Source organism: Artemia sp. Qi Xiang Cuo, chromosome 14 (assembly GCF_049724085.1).
Source record: "Artemia sp. Qi Xiang Cuo chromosome 14, ASM4972408v1, whole genome shotgun sequence".
NCBI classification, from domain to species: Eukaryota; Metazoa; Arthropoda; class Branchiopoda; order Anostraca; family Artemiidae; genus Artemia; species Artemia sp. Qi Xiang Cuo.
The window spans coordinates 59,444,076-59,457,979 of NC_142807.1; positions in this window are offsets into that span (position 1 = coordinate 59,444,076).

A 13,904-nucleotide genomic window follows, 5' to 3' on the forward strand; every position below is an offset into this window, starting at 1 on the left:
GAAATATCTATAATTAATTCCCTCTTTACAAAAAAATCATGATGCTTTCATTTTTCGTATGATAACTGATATACCCCTTCCTCTAAGGCAAGTATACCCAATTTAATTTTTTTTTTTTTTAATATTATCGACTCGTCATTTTTTTTTAATTCTGGGCGAATTAAGTTTTCTACAACTTTAAACGTACGCTTTCGAAGAAAAATTCATGATTGACTATTTCAAGATATATAGAGCATTTTGGGGCAAAAGGTTGCATTTCATTTCCCTGAGTGGTGCCAAATAATTTGGCTGGGTGGCAACTTAGGATGCACATTACACTAAAACAATGTTTAAAATTGGCAATGCAAAATCTACCACCTGAGAATAAAAATTACGACCTCTGGTATACCACCTGAAAACTATTCATGGTATTCTCTGAGCAAGAAGTGCTCATACTATTTTTTTTATACCCAACACGGCTGAGGCCAACGTCTCCTATGTCCTAAGAAAGAAAAAAATGCCTTTGCAAATCTAACTCTAGAGGCCTAGAGATCCACTACACAAATATTTTTATCCTGTAACTCACTTCGAAAAGGTGCAAGATACGCTTCTTTTTTGCAATGGAGACCCCTTTTTAAACTTTAATAGGGAGTTTTTTTTTTTTTTTTTTTTTTAAGGAGAGAGGATTTAAGACGAAAAACGTAATGCACACTACACTGTAGAACTTTTCACACTAAGTAACTTAGTCTTTACGTAAAGTTACCTAATCTTACGGAAAAAATTTTTCCGTAATGAAGGCAGTGCTAAGTAGATTCGAGCTCTACGAACAATGTTATCTTATGTGAAATGTTGTAGTAGGGTGTTGTTGTTGTTGTAGTGAAATGTTGTAGTGAAACAGCAGCAAAATAGAGTTTATGGATTAGCAATTAATAAAGTTTGAAAGCAAATTAATTTTCCTAGAAATACTCTCACGCTTAATCATAGTTTAAATCTCTATCTACATTCCTCATTTTTAATTTTTGAGTGGTTTGCTTATGATGATGGTGATGATTTTAGATTGTGATTATGATGTTTCTTATGTATTTCCATGTAAGCATAGTTTGTAAGGACTTGTTTAAGGGTGAAAGATTATAATGGTAATGGCGTGTTTTCAAAAAAAGAAAAGAAAAACACAAACAAAATCAAACGTAACGCAACATAACGTATTCTTAACATAACTTAACCACTTCGCATAGAAAAAACGTGCATAGAGGGATAACTGCTTAATGTAATTGAACTTATCATTGTTTCCTGAGTGAAAGGGTGCATCTTGCTCCACCCCTTTTTTTTATCAAATGCGCTTTAAAGTTGAGTAGCTTCAGGGAAGTTCTCCCCGTGGAAAATCCTCTGGAATATTCCCTCGCAGAAATTTCTTCTCGGGGTATTTCCCCCGGGAAATTCTCCCTTCGGATGAACAGCCCCCAGGAAATCCCCCTAGGAAATCCCCCTGTGGAAAATCCCCGTCATATGCAAAATCGAGGAGCCAAAAGGAAAATATGACAAATAAATCTACTAAAGAAAAGAAGTAATTTCGAAATATTCTACCAATATCTCAAAATATAAGCAGAATGCAAGTCTCAGAATATCCTATCGTTTTCTTTTATATTTTTTTGAATTTTACTTCCTTTTTCGTAGTTTCTGGGGATAGATTTATCAAAGCACAGTAAGGTAAAGCTAAAAAAAATGATTTGAAAATATGAGGCTAGTGTCAACAATAGAAGAGTTCCCCTATGATGGTACTGCACAGAGATAAAAGGCTGTGAATAAGAAGGACGAGTAATTTATAATAAAGTTAACAGTAATAAATTATATAAATAATAATAATAAAGTTAATAATAATTAATGATAAAGAAGGACGAGACGGATTTGGTCTAGTAGTCTACCGACCAGAGAGGTCAGTTGCCAAACGAGTGGGGGGGGGAATGGCTTGTACCAACTGGTTGGTCATTTTTACCGACTGATTTGCGTAATACCGTTATTAAAATTATTGCATTTTTGCTCTTTGCAAAATTCAAATTAATTTACTGAAGCAAATGTGCATTGTCAGTTTAATATACATATGCTGATATTTATTCGTTAAAATCTTAATTAATTTCTGATTTCTTAAAGTTATAAAAATGAAAAGTTTTAAAAGAATTTTTTCAGTAAAGTACAATTTATATTCAGGTTTTTAGAAAGCATAGGGCTTAGAACCCTACTCAGGTTAATTTCTGCTCGTTTTGAATTTGTCTTATTTTAATTTCTGTTTGTTTTGGGTTTCATTTATTTATTGATGCTGATTTGTGGTAGTTGTATGCTTAGTAGATTATTTGATTCTATTTTTGTTGATTTTTGGTTTAATGGAGTTCTTTACTTTTTTTTGAAAAATTTATTTTTGTGCAAAAAGTTTTTTTTAAATTAATCTCTGTTTGTTTTATATTGACAGAGTCTTTTCAGGGAGAAAGACTGAGCCTCTTCTGATATTAAACAACCATCCCTTCCATAGGAAATTGAAAGGACAATAGCCCTTTCAATTTTCAATCGAATGAGTCCTTTTTGAAATTTTTAAGACAAAGCTTTCTATAAAAACATTATATACCCTAAGGGCATAACTTACAACCTTAGCCCTGACGGATGCAGAGGGATGGTGGGGGGGGGGGTTGAATTCTTCAAAGAGCTAATTTCCAGAACTTTCAACTACGTTCAAAAAATGGCTATCTCAAAATTTTGATTGCATGCGTTTGGAAATTTTGAAAATTTTCAACCATCCAAATGGGCACTAGCCCTCTCAATGTCCTATTGAATGAGCCCCTTTTGAAATTTCTACGACAACGCTATCTATACAAACCTTAGATGCCCCCAGCGCATAACTTACAATCTTTGCCCTTGGGGTTCTGGGGGGTTTGTCACCCTCGAAATACATAATTTCCAGCAACTAAGTTGAAAAAAATAGCTATCTAAAAATTTTGATTGTATGCGTTTGGGGAAATGGTGAGTATGAGAAAGGGTTAGTTGCCCTCCGATTATTTTCAACCATCCAAATGGGCTCTAGCCCCCTCAATTTCCTATCGAATGAGCCCCTTTTGAAATTTTTATGACAACACTTTCTATACAAACCTTATATGCCCCCGGGGAATAACTTGCAACCATTGCCCTAAGGGTTCTGTGGGGTTTGTCATCCTCAAATAGATAATTTCCAGAACTTTCAATTAAGTTGAACAAAATGGCTATCACAAAACTTTTATTGGATGTGTTTGGGGATGGTGGGTATGAGAGGGGGTTAGTTGCCCTTAAATCACTTTTGACTATTAAAATGGGCATTAAAATGGTTTCTACGACAACGCTTTCTATAAGAACCTTATATGCCTCAAGGGCAAAACTTATAACCCTTGCCCTGAGGGCGCCGAGGGGGGTTTTCACCCTCAAAGACCTGATTTCCAAAACTTTTAACTACATTGAACAAAATGGATATCTAAAAATTTTTATTGCATGTGTTTGGGGAAATGTTGGGCCTGAGAGGGGGCTTAGTTGCCCTCCAATCACTTTCAACTATTAAAAAGGGCACTAGCACTTTGAATTTCCAATCGAATGAGCCCTTTTTTCAAGTTTTTACGACAAAGCTTTCAATAAAAACCTTATATACCCCAGGTTATAACTTATAACCCTTGCCCTGACGACTGTGGGGAGAGTGTCCTGCGCAAAAGTATAATTTCCAGGACTTTCAACTGCGTTGAACAAAATGGCCATCTCAAACTTTTGATTGGATGTTTTTGGGGAAATGGTGGGCGTGGAAGGGGCGTTAGTTGCCTTCCGATGACTTTCGACTATTAAAAAGGACACTAGCCATTTCAATTTCCAATTGAATGAGCCCTTTTTGAAGTTTCTACGACAACTCTTTCTATAAAAACCTTAAATGCCCCCAGGACATAACTTACAACCCTTGCCCTGAGGGCTATGGGGGGTTGTCATCCTCAAATACCTAATTTCCAGAAATTTCAACTACGTTGAACAAAATGGCTATCTCAAAATTTCGATTTGATGTTTTTTGAGAAAAGGTGGGTGTGAGAGAGGGGGGGGGGGTAGTTGCCTCCAATTACTTTCACCTATTAAAAAGGGCACTAGCCCTTTGAATTTCCAATCGAATGAGCCCTTTTTGAAGTTTCTTCGACAATTCTTTCTATAAAAACCATCAGCAGGTCTTATCTTGCATACCTCTGCAGGTAGATTGCCAAAAGGTTTGACAGCGAAGATGAAACGCTCAAGAACCTCGAGTGCAACAATGTTGCCGTTACTTTGAGCAGTTCAGTCAGAACGCTTGTACCAATCATGGCTTGATTTCCAAATTTGTTGGGGAATACTGATAGGGAAATGGAGGGGAAAAGAGACATCCTTGATGTGCAGTGGTCAGAATTAGAGTCTAGGAAAGACTTTTTGAAAAATAGACTTGGTGACATAACCGAACCTGATGTGTTCTGGTATAACTTGCGTTCGATGAAAGATCGTAGGGGGAACCGATGTTTGACGATCTTAGCGAATTTATGTTGCAGCTGTACTGTCTCTCTCATTCGTTTGCTCAGTCAGAACGGCAGTTCTCTGTTTTGTCAAACATGAACGAAGAGCTTTGGAATAGGCTAAATACGGAAATAGATGGTGCGAAGATGCACACAAAACAAATGGTGCGTAGCGAAAAAGAAAATGGGGGAGTAACAACTTGGTCAATACCACCGCAGTTAGTGTCAAGAAGGTGGAAACCAAGTAAACCCCATTCAACTGTTCAGGAGGAGGTAATAGATTTCGTGGAGGTTGAGGACCTTCCTTCTAAAATTGATCTCGAAAAGATAATCATATCAATGCATGCAATATTCATATTAGTCATATTAATTAAGTTCCTACAAGGATAGTAATCTATAGGTGGTAAAATAGGTAGTCTTATGTCGGAAGTTCATCATTGAAAAGAAGTGTCCGGCTCAAAGCAATGATAGAATCATCTGAGGTTTTGTCTTGACGGCAGTCTCTTCCTTGTCAGGCACCGAAAACTACCAATAGCAGTAAACTGCAATCTACCCAGACAGTAAATTGCTGTCTAGTCTATGAAGCTGGACAAAGCAAATGAAGCATCGGTGCATTCGAGGTTTTTGAGCGCTTCATTTGTGCCAGGACTACTACTACTACTACTAACAACTCACCGCAGCACCAAGCTGCCCGAGGCCAACGAAGCTGCGCACGTTCCTCCTCCATCCCAATCTATTTAAAGCCTCTCTTTTTACACCTGCCCACGAAACTCCCATTTCCTTTAAATCTTTCTTTATGACGTCCTCCCACCCCAGAGGGGGACGACCTGCTTTCCATTTAGCCCTAGATGGTTGGCCGAAAAGAACAATCTTCGGCAATCTGTCATCCTTCATCCGCACAACGTGCCCTAACCACCTCAACCTTTCTTTCATTATAGCCCTAGAGAGCGGTATTGAACCACATTTATCATATAGCCGATTGTTTGAAATAAGGTCAGTCAGCCGGGTACCCAAGACAATCCTTAAGCAGTTTCTCTGGAAAACATCTAGCAAATCTTCATCCGCTTTTCGGAGCAGCCATGCTCCAAAGCCAGATTTTACCACTGTCATCACTGTAGCTTCTAATATTCTAATCTTGGTTTACAGGCTTGTCTTCCTATTCTTCCAGACTTTTTTTAACTGTGAAAAAACACCCTGAGCCTTGACTATTCTTCATAATCTTCAATAACTTATTTCTGACCTCAGAGCCACCATATTTAAGAAACTCATTTACCCCCCTATCAGCACCTGGAGCCTTATTATTCTTTAATCCTTTTAGTACTGTTGATAATTCCTCCTCACAAAACAAATCTTCCTTCAAATCAAAAGTATCACAAACTTTTTCATTTTCCTCTATATTTTTTCCTGCAACTCTATCTCGGTTAAGCAAGTTCTCAAAATGTTCGGCCCATCTCTCTTTACTTTTTTCCTTATCGCTAATTGCGACCCCATTCCTATCTTTAACTGGGACAAGTCCGGATTGACTACTCCCTCTCAATTTGTTAACGTGCCAGTACAATATTTTACTATTATGCCGTCTAGCTCCATCTGCTAGATCCTCGGCAATTTTATCCATGGCCTCCATTTCACACCTCCTTAGTTCATATTTTAATTCTTTCTCCACTTTCTTTACATTTCTTTTGTTTTCATACGATCTATCACTCAGATGATTCTTGTGCAAGTTCTTTCTCCTTCCTATTAAACATAAAGCTTTTTCACTAATATTCTTAGCTGCAGTTCTAGCTTTCTTCCCTAATACACCTTCAGCAACTTCACAAGTTATTTTTCTAAAATTATTCCAACCATCTTCTGCATTATCAAATTTTAAACTCTCAAGTTTATTATTTAACTGTCCCTGGAAATTCTCCCTGAAATTCTCATCCTGGAATGTACCAGCATCATAACTTCCCAGAAGGCAGTTACCCTTCCGAAATTTTTGCTTTAAATTGACCCTTGATGCTACTAGATGGTGATCCTTACTTTTAACATCAATAACAGCACTCCTATATACCCTAGCATATTGTATCGATCCGGTCAGTCCTCAGTTTACTATAACATAATCAATAAGGTTTGCTGTTTTACCATCACATGAATACCATGTTATCTTATGAGTCATTTATGACCACAGACTGCATTGGTTATAACTAGATTGTTGTACTTACAAAATTGCAAAAGTCTGTAGCCACTACTGTTTTCATTTCGTACACCAATTTTACCTAGGCTGGGATACCATCTATCCCTATTTCTACCAAACTGGGCGTTAAAATCTCCCAGTAATAACATCATAATTCTACCTGGGACCTTGTCTATTTGCTCCTGTAACTGTAAGTAAAATTCATCTGAGTCCCTAGTATCTCCGTCAGTCGGTTCTACAGGGGGCGTATACTACTATAACTGATTCCCTGAACTTTCTAGTCATAAAATGAGCAATTATTATTCTATTATTAATATCTTCCCAGCCTAAACAAGAGTTAACAGCTTCCTTATTCATCATGAGCTCTATTCCCTGTCTATATACCCCATCCTTCATGCCTGAGTAAACAAAGTCTATATCACCTAATTTCATGCTTCTTACCCCTGGGATATGAGTTTCTGAAACTCCTAATAAATCCAGTTCGAACCGTCTTAATTCATCAGTCAAAATGTCAATACGATAGTCATTTTTTAACGTCGTAACATTCCAAGTTCCAATTTTCATGTTCTTTAAATGATTGAAATTATTTTCGCCTCAGGAAAACAATGATCCCAGATACCAGTGCAAGACGGGGATCACATATCTTCTCAAGTCTACACCGAAGTGCTTAAGCCGGCTTAGAACCGGACAGCAGGAAATACCTGGGAGCTCCATGAATGGAGGCTTTGTGCAATCCTGGGTCCATCTTGGTCACAACATGGTTTTCAGCACTTGGCGATGCTCTTCTATCAACAAGAGTCAAAATCCTGCACAGACATTCTCAAGCCTATTACCTCTGAATCATTGTATATTCATACTTACAAATATTATGCTACTACGGGGAAAGGCAACCCATAATAGATAAATTAGCTAGGAAGAAGTTTTTCAGCCCAAAGACGCCCATAAAAAAATTCCAAGCCCAGAAGAAATGTTCATTAGTCAGAATACCGTGCGAATGCTGTGTCATTTACTAGGTTATAATTTCCTCGAGGGGCGCCATTCCTCAAGTGGGAATAGAGTTGACCGCAAGGTCTCCAGTCTTGCAGGTACCCCGAAAAGGTCGAGGCAACCCTTTGCAGAGGCCAGTAGAGTAGTACCTACCATTTTGCGCAGACGTATAGCCAAACAGGTTCTTCTAGTAGGTAAACAGGTCATCACACTCTTTGCCAGGGGAATGACGCGATTTCAAAGTTCACTGCCTTTTTGGTGATAAGCCCAAAAACCAGCTCTTTTAAGAGATTTGTTTTCTGGTAAGTATAATCTGGTTTGGTAGGTACAATCTGGTTAGGTGGGTATAATCACATTGCCTATTCAAAGGTAGCGTGCAATTTAAACTATATCAATTATTTTATTCCAGTTTTTCTAAAAACCAGTATTGTCTATAACTTAATTTACGTTGGTTAAACTTCCGGTGGTTAAGAAAGCGTAACAGGTAATTAAAGTATTAGGAATGGGATGCTATAATTAGAATGATTTTAAGTTGAAAAATTGTGACGTAAAAATAACTCAGTTATTTGCTTGCATGTATAGGAATTCCCATGTTATTTGCTTGCGTGTATAGGAATTCCCATGTTATTTGCTTGCTTGTATAGGAATTCCCATGTTATTTTATAGCATGTATAGTAATTCCCATGTTATTTGCTTGCTTGTATAGGAATTAATAGGTTATTTGCTTGCTTGTATAGGAAGTCCCTGGTTATTTGCTTGCTTGTATAGGAATTCCCATGTTATTTGCTTGCATGTATAGGAATTCCCAAGTTATGTGCTTGCATGTATAGGAATTCGCTTGTTATTTGCTTGCATGTATAGGAATTCCCTTGTTATTTGCTTGCTTGTATAGGAAGTCACTTGGTATATGCTTTGTTGTATAGGAATTCCCATGTTATTTGCTTGCATGTATAGGAATTCCAATGTTATTTGCTTGCGTGTATAGGAATTCCCTTGTTATTTGCTTGCATGTATAGGAATTCCCAAGTTATTTTCTTGCATGTATAGGAATTCCCATGTTATTTGATTGCATGTATAGGAATTCCAATGTTATTTGCTTGCTTGTATAGGAATTCCCATGTTATTTTCTTGCTTGTATAGGAATTCCCAAGTTATTTGATTGCATGTATAGGAATTCCATTGTTATTTGCTTGCTTGTATAGGAATTCACATGTTATTTGCTTGCATGTATAGGAATTCCCATGTTATTTGCTTGCTTGTATAGGAATTCCTATGTTATTTGCTTGCTTGTATAGGAATTCACAGGTTATTTGCTTGCATGTATAGTAATTCCCATGTTATTTGATTGCATGTATAGGAATTCCTATGTTATTTGCTTGCGTGTATAGGAATTCCCATGTTATTTGCTTGCATGTATAGGAATTCCCATGTTATTTGCTTGCGTGTCTAGGAATTCCCATGCTATTTTAAGGGCTTATGTCCCCCCCCATTAGAGGCGCCTAGTTAATGCCCCCCTTAAGCTTATCGTACCTTATATTCGGGTCATTAATCTTATCTTATCATGTCATTTTCCGGGTTTAGTTTAAGTCATCTGTAAAAATTAAAATCAAAATTTTTTTTGTTAAAAAATTATTTATTATATCTTTTATAAGATATTTACGGTGTTTTATACAATCTGTTGCCTGATTACATTTTATTTTTATTTACTTAGTGCTCATTAAAAACTAAATTTTTGTGTTAAATAATTAATTCTTGTATCTTTTAAAAGAGCTTTACGGTGTTTGAGAGACTCGGGTGTCTGATTCCGTGTGTTTTTTCTTTACTTGGTGCCCATTAAAAAAGTTGCTAGTAAAAACCCCGTGTGTATGAGTTGAAATAAAAATATTTAACGAGAAATAGCTGAAAAGTGGTGTGGGGGAGACGGGTGGAGGGGAAGAAGAATGTTTTGACAACTGTAAAGCGGAGGGCGAGTTGCTAGCGAAAAAAATCTAATCTAATAGGGGTTTTTGACCGTAAAATCTAGTTTTCTGTAAGAAAATTATGGAAAATACAATTCGTTGGTTCATAGGTGAAACTTAAGTCCAGGTATGGATCAAAAAATAAACTTTTTCTGTAGAATCTGAGCTAATAAGGGTTTTTGATCATAAACTCTAGTTTCCTGTAAGAAAATTATGCAAAATACAATTCTCTCGTTCAAATTTGAAACTTAGGTCCATTCTCTGGTTCAAATGTTGAAAAACCCGTGTGAATGAGTTGAAATAGAAATTTTTTTTAACAAGAAATGACTGAAAAGTGTTTCTGTGTAGATGGGTTAATTGGCAGAATTATGTATGATCGTAGGTCTAGTGGAGGACGTGTTGCTCGCGAAAAACACGTGTGGATCAGTTGAAATAAAAAATTTTAACAAGAAATGTCTGAAAGGTGTTTTTGAGGAGATTGGTTGATTGTCAGAAGGATGTATTAGTGAAGTTATAGTGGATGGCAAGTTGTTAGTGAAAAATCTAAGCTAATAAGGGTTTTTGACCGTAAACTCTAGTTTTTTTGTAAGAAAATTATGGAAAATACAATTTGTTGGTTCATAGGTGAAACTTAAGTCCAGGTATGGATTGAAAAGAAATTAAATTCAAGAAATTATGAAAAATTCTCAGTCTAAGTAGCAAATTCTTTCTTGAATTCACCTGTTGGATAAACAAAAAGACATTTAGTTAAAGAAATTATGACAAAATTTTAAGTAATTAACAAACTCTTTATTGTTTTCACGAGTTAGATAAACGATGTAGAGAAATTTAATTCAAGAAAATATGACAAAATTCTAAGTAAGTAACAAACTCTTTATTGTTTTCACGAGTTAGATATACGATGTAGAAATTTCATTCAAGAAATTATGAAAAAATTCTCAGTCTAAGTAGCAAATTCTTTATTTAATTCACCTTTTGGATAAATAAAAAAAACATTTCGTTCAAGAAATTATGACAAAATTCTAAGTAAGTAACAAACTCTTTATTGTTTTCACGAGTTAGATAAACGATATAGAAATTAATATCAAGAAATTATTAAAAAATTCTCAGTAAGTAACCATTTATTTCTTGAAGTCAACTGTTGGATAAACAGTACGGAAATTTCATTCAAGAAATTATGAAAATATTTGTTAGTAAGTAACACAATATATTTTGAGTCCACATATGGGATATAGAGTACATATAATTCATTCAAGAATCTATTCTTGAATACAAATAAATGATAAAAAAAAAGAAATATAGTTCAAGAGCGTCTAAAACAATTATCATTAAGTAAAAAACTCTATATTGTTTTCATGAGTTAGATAAACGATGTAGAAATTAATTTCAAGAAATTATGAAAAACTTCTCAGTAAGTAACCATTTCTTTCTTGAAGTCAACTGTTGGATACACAGTACGGAAATTTCATTCAAGAAATTATGAAAATATTTGTAAGTAAGTAACAAACTCTTTATTGATTACACCTCTTTGATATACAGTACAGATACTTCATTCAATAAGTTATTAAAAAATCGCAAGTAAGTAACTTTTTTTCTCTTTATCACAAACAATTTTCACTTAGCTACATGATTTAGAAATTTAATTCAATAAATTATGAAAAAATTCTCAGTAATTAACAATTTCTTTCTTGAAGTCAACTCTTAGAGACACAATACGGAAGTTTCATTCAAGAAATTATGAAGGTATTTGTAAGTAAGTAACAATCTCTTTATTGATTTCACCTCTTGAATATACAGTACAGATACTTCATTCAAGAAACGTGATTAAACACGTTTCGAAACTACATGCTATTTGCATGCCTTTCCTTGGCACCTTTCCAAAATGAGCGGGGGTTCCCCACTGTTTCCTACACATTGCGAAAAGTGAGCAGTACGAGAACTCCACGTTTTCAACCAGACTGGTTTTTTAGACAACACACCCACAGAGATGACACACAACACACATAGAGACGAGACATGCACAGACACGACACACAAACAGAGTCATAGTGAGAGAGATATCCAAAAGTTGGGTTGATCTAGGTTCACTTAGAGTGGCGCGAACCCTTTCCTGAAGTCACCTCTCGGATACACAATGCAGAAAATTCATTTAAGAAATTATCAAAAAAATTTAAGTAATTAGCAAATTCTTTCTTGAATTCGACTCTTGTATAATCAAAAAAAAGTCATTTCATTCAAGAAATTATGAAAAAAATTCTAAATAACTAAAAAATCATTTCTTGAAGTTACCTCATGGATACACAAAGCAGAAATTTCATTTAAGAAATTATCAAAAATTGTAAGTAAATAGCAAATTCTTTCTTGAATTCACCAGCTGGATAAACAAAAAGACATTTCGTTCAAGAAATTATGACAAAATTCTAAGTAAGTAACAAACTCTTTCTTGAAGTTACCTCATGGACACACAATGCAGAAATTTCATTTAAGAAATCACCTGCTGGATAAACAAAAAAGACATTTCGTTCAAGAAACTATGACAAAATTCCAAGTAAGTAACAAACTCTTTATTGTTTTAATGACTTAGATACACGATGTAGAAATTTAATTCAAGAAATTATGAAAAAATTCTCAGCAAGTAACAATTTATTTCTTGAAGTCAACTCTTTTTTAGAAATTTAATTCAAGAAATTACGAAAAAATTCTCAGTAAGTAACAATTTCTTTCTTGAAGTCAACTCATGGATACACAATACGGGAATTTCATTCAATCAATTATGAAAAAATTGTAACTAAGTGACAAATTCTTTCTTGAATTCACTTGTTGAATAAACAAAAAGAAATTTCATTCATGAAATTATGACAAAATTCTAAGTAAGTAACAAACTCTTTATTGTTTTCACGAGTTAGATATACGATGTAGAAATTAAATTCAAGAAATTATGAAAAAATTCTCAGTCTAAGTAGCAAATTCTTTCTTGAATTCACCTGTTGGATAAACAAAAAGACATATCTTTCAAGAAATTATGACAAAATTTAAAGTAAGTAGCAAACTCTTTATTGTTTTCACGAGTTAGATAAACGATTTAGATAAATTTCATTCAAGAAATTATGACAAAATTCTAAGTAAGTAAAAAACTATTTATTGTTTTCACGAGTTAGATATACGATGTAGAAATTTCATTCAAGAAATTATGAAAAAATTCTCAGTCTAAGTAGCAAATTCTTTATTGAATTAACCTGTTTTATAAATAAACAAAAAATTTCGTTCAAGAAATTATGACAAAATTCTAAGTAAGTAACAAACTCTTTATTGTTTTCACGAGTTAGATAAACGATTTAGAAATTAACTTCAAGAAATTATGAAAAAATTCTCAGTAAGTAACCATTTCTTTCTTGAAGTCAACTGTTGGATACACAGTACTGAAATTTCATTCAAGAAATTATGAAAATATTTGTAAGTAAGTAACAAACTCTTTATTGATTCCACCTCTTGGATATACAGTACAGATACTTCATTCGATAAATGATTCGTTAATTAAAATTTTTTAAAAAAAACAAGAATTTTATTAAAATATATTATGACAAAAGTCTAAGTCCTTAAAACAATAGTTTTTTGTTTCATGCTTTAGATAAACGATATCTAAATTATTTTCAATACCTTATTAAAATCGAATAAGTCATTAGCCATATCTTTCTTGAAGTCAACTCTCGGATACAGAGTACGGACATTTCATTCAATAAATTATGAAAATATTTGTAAGTAAGTAACAAACTCTTTATTGATTCCACCTCTTGGATATACAGTACAGATACTTCATTCAAGAAATTATGAAAAATCGCAAGTAAGTAACTTTTTTCTCTTTATCACAAACAATTTTCACTTAGCTACATTATTTATAAATTCAATTCAAGAAATTATGAAAAAATTCTCAGTAATTAACAATTTCTTTCTTGAAGTCAACTCTTAGATACACAATACGGAAGTTTCATTCAAGAAATTATGAAGGTATTTGTAAGTAAGTAACAATCTCTTTATTGATTTCACCTCTTGAATATACAGTACAGATACTTAATTCAAGAAACGTGATTAAACACGTTTTGAAACTACATGCTATTTGCATGCCTTTCCTTGGCACCTTTCCAAATGAGTGGGGATTCCCCACTGTTTCCTACACATTGCGAAAGTGAGCAGTACGAGAACTCCACGTTTTCAACCAGACTGGTTTTTTAGACAACACACCCACAGAGATGACACACACACACACATAGAGACGAGACA